Below are 9312 nucleotides of genomic sequence, written 5' to 3'. Positions count from 1 at the left end.
TCCTATGACCCTCCACTTAACTTAATGCACTTTTTTTGCTTTATAGTTGCAATAATGAGAAAATTTACATTGCACCTTATTTATATGATTAATTACTCTGGTTTATGGGAGTTCAAGAATGTTAAGTTAAGCCAAAAGGATCAGCGGGAGATGCAGAAAATGAATTTATTTTTAATGACATAACAATTAAGCTACGGGAACATTCCGATCCTGGCCTCTGTATCCCACAAGACCACGATTCTGTTAGCCGCAAACAAACGTGTAGTGCCAAAACATACAAATGACCATAAAAGGAATAAATATTTAAACACTGAACAAGCAAACACTTCCTATCAAACGCTTCTGGGAGACGAGGGAACCTCAGAGCATTGATAAAACTAAAACATACAGGCTACGTGAACGTTAGTTTTTCATCCAGGTGGGAATTCAATGGGATAATCTGAGTAAAAGATGCAAGATGACATGGGAATCCTTTTATTTATATGCCGATTACCTCAGAAAGGGAACAGCATCCTAATGCTGCCTCAGAAAATTCAGGAAAAATTGATTTGGATTGTGGAACTGGATGCATAATGATTTCTCATACAGATCTTTTATAGCTATGCTACACCCACGTAAGATAAGAGAGTTATTCTCTTCAGAAATCAAACAATTGCAATCACTTGTAGCAATGAAACAAAAAAAGGAGTGAATTTTATGACTATCGACAATTGTTTATTGTTTTTTATTCTTCCAGCTTTGCTTCAGTCACTAAAGAAGGCATTGTGTTCAGATTTATCTGAGAAAAACTATGAAAAAGAATCTAAATATTATCATCATTTTTAGACCAAGATAAAGTCAGATTGCAAGTACATTGGCACACTTTCATAAAGGAAGTGTCTACAATGTGATGAGGTAAATTGTGAGTTATTTTGTTTAATATTTCCCAAACAAAGTCAGCAATATGTATCCAGTAATTGTTCCAGTGTGACAATAGATGTTTCATAACCTAAATCATATCACTGATGCAATCGGTCGCTAGATTGGGGTCAAACGTAAATGTTATGTAACTAGTTCAATGTGATTCCTAGAAATCTAGCTATTAATAGAAATAAACTGGGAAAACCAGGCAATTCCTTTAAATTTATATAAACTCTTAAACACCATAATTTTCCAGGAATACATTACCATGAATATAGAGTTTAAGGGTAAACATTTATTTTTCTATCCTCTAATATTCCATACATTTTTATAGATTTCTTCTCTTACAACAACATTTGGACTCAGCTTATAGCTTAATTGTTTTTTGCTATATACCAGCCTATCATATGCATATGAGGGCTATATAAAGTAACAAAGTAAGATTTTATGGTTATTTATACGCCTCCAGATGTAACGATAAATAAATATATAGTCATATTTTTCATATGTGCAGCTTCATGCACACTTCTTACAGTAGAGGTACATTTTGTGTTTTAGAATGATAACTGCTTCAAATCAATTATTGAACAAGGCATATAGTTATTTTTTAACTTTTTAAATTTCATGTGCTCATTTGTAAAAGTGCTGACTGCATATGACTTTAGAAAAATAACAGAAGTGAGACTGATAAACCACTTTTTACGCAAATAAGTTGCTTTTTCTCACAGAGGATGTGGATTGAAGCCAAGCAGCCTTATTGCCAACAGGATCACAGACATCTTCAAGAGCCTCCCATAATGCATAGGGTCTCAATGGCAGATCTTAATTTTCCATGGAGAAAGGAAACACAAACAAGGAAGAGTCAATAGATCATGATGCTGCAATCAAGAACTGTAGTCACTCTGAAATATTTACCACACAATAAAAGTACAGTATCTACCGATGAAGTATCATTTACAGTAATATCAGATTCAAGAGTAAACTACATTGTGCACAACTGAGCACGATAACCATTGTGACAAAAATAAATATGATCATTTTCATGTTATCTTAATGTTTAACATTACTGCACAATAATGAAATCAGCAGCGTTTGTTTATTTAACATTGCCTAAGAGTGCTTATTTTATGTCTTCCTGTTGTCAGCGTTCTGCTTGTTGAGAGGACAATACTTGAGTTATGATTTATTATTAGTAGTATCATCATAGCTTTGCGTTACGTAAAGATGGAGTGACACGATGACCTTTTGTACAGCAGAAGTTTTCCATAGAGAAAGAATCTTAATAAATCTGTATTTCCAGGGTACAGAGTGCACTATTCTGTGAGCTCGTATATTAAAACGATTTGTTTGGTGGATGGAGAGAGAGAAAAATCTAATTGAGGGCTTTTAGAAGCTTAAAGGAATATTTCACCCACAAATGAAAATTTGCTGAAAATATACTAACTCTGAGGCCATCCAAAACGTATACATTTTGAATTCTCTAGTCTCTCTTTCTGGCAAACTGGTAGACTTTAGTGGGTGTACATATAGTTTGGCCAGGAATTCAGCTTCCATCACATAACAAACCACAACAACAAGAGCCATATGTCATTTTTGTTCTGTTCATATTTCTCTCCTGATTCAGACGAGACAGCTTTTTTTGAAGTTAAAAACTACTCTTTATTGTTTAGTATAAACATTAAGGTTTTGGATTAGTTACATTACTTGTAGGCATACTCTGATGTTTTTATCAGCTTTTTAAAAATAGGGGTTAAATAATCAGAGCACCAGTTATACTTGGTTCTCCATGGCTGCAGTCGGGCACAAGACTGCAAGGGTTTTGACACCCGACTTGTGCCCTTTCACAGCCACCTGACCTGGAGGAGACCTTTGTGCAGCTGCTACCCGACTACCAAAGAAGTGTAAGGTTTCAGATGAGATTCATAAAAGAGGAACAGGATGATGTTAAACCGATATTTAACTACACTGCAAACGTTGCATTTAACATGAGCTGACATGCGCCAGTGACTGATTCCAGACCAGTGACTCTGAGGTATCGTCACTGTGGCCGCTAGGCAGATGCAATGAGCTTTACACAAAAAACTCAAACCACAATAACCATCATTTCCGGCTGCAAGACACACTACGCACACGACTGGAGCTTTCTCGTGGGAACTTGCTCGACGCTTTACCTCTTGACTTTTTCATATTCACAGTCTGTCTAGATGTGGGTGTTAGTTCTATATTATGAAACCTCTGCTATCGGCTCTGCATGCAGTAGTGTAAACACAGTTCAAAACACCAGGATATTTAAATGTAGGCTATATTTATAAAATAAGCATTTTACCATAGCCTACTTGTATTTATAGGCCTATAATATGATGCGCGCTGGATGAAAAGGTGGGGTAAAATAATAAAGGGAATGCGTGGGGCGAAATGTGAGAGAAAATAAATGAAGGAAACGTGTATATGAAAGTCATATCTTATTTAAAGACAATTTAGCTGAGTTAAGGCTTTTATTTTCCCCGCTTGTGTCAACGATAAAAATTTTTGACGTTTGACTTCCCTCTAGTGGCAAACACAGCAAAACGCAAGTTTACTGCTAGTGGGTCCTTCTACAGAAACGTCCATTTTTCTGTCCCTAGCCTTTACAGAAATATTACAATTTAAAACACATTAGGGTTACAAAACAATTTATATTTTAAGATAAAACAATGTGTTATTTGAACAATTAGACCTTCTTGCGCCATCAGTGTGGCAATATTTGTTTTTAATTAATTATAAAGAATTCCAAGCACCACAAAACTGCTTGTCCCCACATATAAAGAGGCAAAGTGTTTTATTTTGCAATCAAAATCAGGGTTTTGTACCATTTGAATTACAAAAATGTATTCATAACTATCAAATATATGATATAAATGGCATTATAAAATAAAAATGCTCAATAAATATTATAAAATGTATAGTGGAAATAGTGGCCCAAGGATTTGTGTCACTGGCGTTACCGTTTGACAAAAATCTGTCATTTTGTAATAAAAATCAGACTGATGATATCACTTGACTTCCTCCTTCCTATTTTCTAAAGATCTATGAAAAAAAGCCCATGTTAAGTCCACTGTTTCTTTTCCATTATCAGAAATTTTCTCATTTAACTCATGATTTCATGTGAAGCTTTTAGTTGAGGTCACGGGTATGACCTATTTATTGCAAGGCAATTGTAAAAAAAAAAAAAAAAAAAAAAAAAAAAAATATATATGTATATATATATATATATATATATATATATATATATATATATAATAGAAATAGATTTAACGGTAACGCTTTAGTATAAGGTCCAATTCACACTGATAACTAGTTGCTTATTAACATGCCTATTATTAACATATTGGCTGTTTATTATATATACTATTATATTATACTATTTATATATATTATTATATATATATAAATATTATATATTTATAATGCATGACATCCATAATCCTACCCAATACCATAAACTTAACAACTACCTTATAAACTATTAATAAGCAGCAAATAAGGGGTTAATTGAGGCAAAAGTCATAGTTAATGTTTAGTTAATAGTGAGAATTAGGCCCTAAAATAAAGTGTGACTGATTTACTTAATTTAGTGAGTATGCAATGATTGACAACATATGGTTTGATACCTTACAGCAAACATTTAGTAAAATACTTTTTTCATGAAAATTGTCACTGGTGTTATACTGTCACTGGTTACCTTACTGTCACTACCTTCCTTATGGTTAACACCAGTGAAGATCAGTATAACAGGTCTTATGTCACTGATGATTCATTGTGTCAATGTGTCACCGTTACCGTTTTTTCTTTCTTTCAAATTAAAGAAATAAAACATAATCTCCTTATCTCTTGCATTTTTCATTATTTTTCTGTAACTCTGACTACATGTGCTGAAAAATATATCAAGAAAAAATATTTATTTATTTATTTATTTTATTTTATTTTTGATAAAGAAGGTAACACCAGTGACAAAAAATGGTTCATTTGGTCTTGAAATAATTGCAGAAAAAAGCTAAAGAGAAAAATAATTAAGCTTGTCATTTATATGTATTCATAAAGTCAAAATGTAATCTAATAATGTGGTCTAAGTTTAAATGTTAGAAAAATAAATACATTTTAGGACATTTTGCCAAACCAAAAGTGGATGTTTCTGTAGTATGACCCTAATATGTTTAATAGCCTAGTATTGTCAAACACATTTCCAGTGTAGGAAAACTTTAATTTTGTAGTTTTTAGCAAATGTTCACATATGTATTATACACATGAAGATTTAAAATAATAATAATAATAATAATAATAATAATAATTCAGTGATTTTTTTAGGGTGCTAAAATAAAAATAGTTTTGTGTTTGATTGATTCTGTGACATTAATAACAACATTGGTTGTCAGACAAAAAATAAAAAATAACAATACACAAATGTAGGTGCTTTTAAAACATTGCATGTTTTCGGTTTGTACCAAAAGGTTTAGGTAAAGTAATTTATGAAATGGAACATTTTTTTTATTCTCAAAGAGCCCACTTATCGATTTCTTAAAACAATTAATTGCGAAATAATGTTTTTATATTCAAAAATGTTATATTTGTATCATTCACCCGTTTTTGTTAATATGGTTTTTAAATTCTTTTTTGAGTAAATAAAATGACAAATCAAATGCAGATTTTATTTTTATTTTTTCAGGCATTCTGTATTAACATTGCCTGCGTCCAGAACAACAGCAAAGTCTAAAAACGCATTTGATGCCTTATCATTTCTCCAGTATAACATTATTTGTTCATATGGCATTCAAACAAGTAGGCTACTCAATTTGTCCAAGAGATGTCGCTATTGGAAAACATTTTTCAGAAGGTTTTTTTCACCCGGCCCCTCTTTCTCAGACTAGACGCAGACTCGGGTTGCCAGATTGATGACACAAACAAAAACGAGCGCACTTGACGATGAATTAAATTAAATACATTGTGTTATCCGCCAACTGGCAACCCGGGGTGCCGAAATACAATTGGGTAACCTGGCAGTGGGCGGGTTACACAAACCAAAACAGCATTCTTTTTCAGATAAGGGATGTTAACTTAGCATGTTTCTTAAATATCTGCGAACATATTATGGTATTGTTCTGCTTTTAGTAGAGTCAAAAACTTACATGCATTACCTTTAAAATGAGAATGGTCATTGATAGCCTACTGATGAATTATTTTTTCAGCTCTCTTCGTGACCTTCATGACATTCATTCAACAGAGACCATAGCATCACAACTCACATAGTTGTGCATTCCAGCATATTCATAGTGGAGCATAAAGAAAATTGTGGCATACATTAAATAACTGATGGAGACTCCAAATGGGGGTTTGGGGTGTCATGGGGTGTTGTTGACTCACATGAATACACAACAGATTCCCAAAACCCAAAAGAAGAAATGCTTCACAATGCTATTTTTTGTCAGTCTAAGGGTTGGAGCCATTCCTGGAAGAACACATAAAAGGACAGTTCATTTACAACCTCTCCCCGCCCACAATGCTCCCTCCTCCCAGTTTATCCAATCAGGCAGTGGGTGTTGTCTGCGTGTGAGCCAATAATGGCAAAGCACTTGTCCTTTGAAACACTAAGATGATAAATTATTGTATGTCTGTCAGTCTTGTGTGAACTGTGAAGAGGAACCGTGTGATGGAGGTGAGACTGAACAGACCAGACCAGCATAACACAAATCATTTCTTTGATCTCCTACATCAGTTCTTCTTCTATCATCACCATGCTGATTAAATCAGATATATTACTCAGAAATAGTAGCCTAATACTCTTGCCTTTACAAAAATTAGCATTGTAATATTATAGTGTATTAAAAAATCAAGTAAAAGTGTGTGTTTTTAGGAAATAAGCATCAGGTGTTTCCACATCAGCATCACTGCCCCACCTGAGCTTTTGAAAGTCGTAACAGTTTAACATGTAGTTTCTACTTTATCTTTACAACTCGTCGCCATTCTCTATATTAGCTGTGAATAAGAGTACAGAATATTGCCTAACATCTCTTTTTCTTTGAACGACAATGTTATCTTCTCTTATCCTGTTTGACTCTACTAATAAGAGACTTCAACTGTTTGTCTTTGAAGCATAAAACATGATACACTGACCCTTCGGTCAATCTATTGGTAGGTTGTAAGCAAAATTAACCTTACAAATTAGCATCATAAGATCCTTAAAATTTTATAAACTATCAAGATTTATTATATATATATATATATATATATATATATATATATACACACACACACACACACACACACACACACACACACACACACACACATATATATATATATATATATATATATATATATATATATTGGATTATTTTAAGCCAGCATAGAAAAAAGTTGATTCAGACATCCATTAGCAGAAGGGAAAAACAGTTGCATAACAATAGTTATGGGGAGACAAAAAGATGTACACGTTTCCGGTATTGATTCAGGTTGTATTGATTTCTCATACACTGGCTACAAACAAACACTAGCTAGGACGTGAGGTCTGTGCTTCTTTCAGATGACATGTTTTCTGCATATACTCCTTCTAAAGCTTGCAGTTCATATTTGCTTGTTTTCTTAACCAGACTTGGGGCCAATTTGTACCAGGTTCCATCAATACTAATCTTATCTTCTGTGCAGAGTCCATTGGCATAATGTGAACTCAGTGTAAAGGTTAGGCTGCTGTGTATTCAACATCAGCAAAACCCATGCTGTCCATTGTAGGTACTGGATGGCTAAAGAAGCTATATATGCATATTGCATAGTGGTATGCTTTATGCTTTAGAAAATATATTTCTTCTTGAGCAGTGATAATGCAGTTAGTTTGTTAGAAAAACCTACAGCAGTTTGGGTTTATCTGGGCTCCCAGTCAAACCTGTTTTTGCTGCTTCAGCTAAGGGTATAAAGGCATGTGGAGGAGGGGCCTGGAATTAAAGCAAACCAGGACAGGAAATAAAGACCTTCCTGGTTTATTAGAGAGTGTGTTATATACATTTGAAAGTACATTTTATGTAATTAAGCAGACGCTTTTATCCAAAGCAACTTACAGAGCATTCAGGCTATACATTCTTTTCCAGTATGTGTGTTCCCTGGGAATTGAACACACAACCTTTTGCACTCCTCTACCACTGAGCCACCACAGGAACACTTATAAAACATCTTTCTGATAAACATTTAATAAACTTTATTGCCCATATTCATCTTCAGCTGTTTGATTTGGAACATCACAGCAGGAACTCGTTATGTTAGCAATTACCTTTTGGTTGGTGGACAGGTGACAGATTCCAGGGAGAAACTGGAAGGACTATGATGCTTTGTTATACTGTGTAAACACTGTGTGTAAACAGAGCAAAACAAAAAAATTAAAACAAATAACAAAATAATGTATGACAGAATTTGTGTGGTATAGTGTATACTTGATGAGTATGTTTTAACCAATACTATGATTTTTTGCAAGTGATTTAGTAGTAGTAGTAGTAGTAGTTGTTGTAGTAGTAGTAGTATTCAGTAAAATAATTATATTTACCTTGTGGGCAGCGCTCCTACAGTGTAGCTAGCGCCACTGAGCAAGGGATGTCCCGAGTTCGAATCCTGGCTGGAGGACCTTTCCCGATCTCGTCCCCATGTCCCTGTTAGCCCTAAAAAGAACCTACAAACAGTGGGCATTGTAGCAGAAGTAGGCTATTTAAAAAATCTCTATATATACAGTACAGACCAAAAGTTTGGACACACCTTCTCATTCAAAGCGTTTTCTTTATTTTCATGACTATGTCACACTGAAGGCATCAAGGGCTAAATTGACCAAGAAGAAGAGTGATGGGGTGCTGCGCCAGATGACCTGGCCTCCACAGTCACCGGACCTGAACCCAATGGAGATGGTTTAGGGGTGAGCTGGACCACAGACAGAAGGCAAAAGGGCCAACAAGTGATAAGCATCTCTCTGGGAACTCCTTCAAGACTGTTGGAAGACCATTTCAGGTGACTACCTCTTGAAGCTCATCAAGAGAATGCCAAGAGTGTGCAAAGCAGTAATCAAAGCAAAAGGTGGCTACTTTGAAGAACCTACAATATGACATATTTTCAATTGTTTCACACTTTTTTGTTATGTATATAATTCCATATATAATTCCACATGTGTTAATTCATAGTTTTGATGCCTTCAGTGTGAATCTACAATTTTCATATTCATGAAAATAAAGAAAACTCTTTGAATGAGAAGGTGTGTCCAAACCAAACTTTTGATCTGTACACTATATATATTCTAAAGAAGTGCTTATTTAGCAGGTATGCTGAATGTAGCTGAGATTCAAAAGCGGCGGGCGCGTTTCCTCCTCCCTCCTGTGACGCGGTGACCTTGCGTCTGCTCGCGCGACT

General features: G+C 34.5%; 1 long non-coding RNA gene across 1 annotated transcript; it reads right to left on the bottom strand.

Annotated features, from left to right (window-relative positions):
- Positions 1-98: 98 nt before the first annotated feature.
- On the bottom strand, positions 99-9310 carry LOC127968684 (uncharacterized). Its single transcript, XR_008156051.1, has 3 exons — positions 8465-9310; positions 8195-8260; positions 99-1721 (listed from the first exon to the last, which is right to left on the bottom strand). It is a non-coding gene; the product is annotated as an uncharacterized LOC127968684 (long non-coding RNA).
- Between the last annotated feature and the right edge of the window lie 2 nt (positions 9311-9312).

Source organism: Carassius gibelio, chromosome B12 (genome assembly GCF_023724105.1).
Source record: "Carassius gibelio isolate Cgi1373 ecotype wild population from Czech Republic chromosome B12, carGib1.2-hapl.c, whole genome shotgun sequence".
NCBI classification, from domain to species: Eukaryota; Metazoa; Chordata; class Actinopteri; order Cypriniformes; family Cyprinidae; genus Carassius; species Carassius gibelio.
The sequence above is the reverse complement of the archived record's forward strand: the minus strand, read 5'-3'. Positions and strand labels throughout refer to the sequence as shown.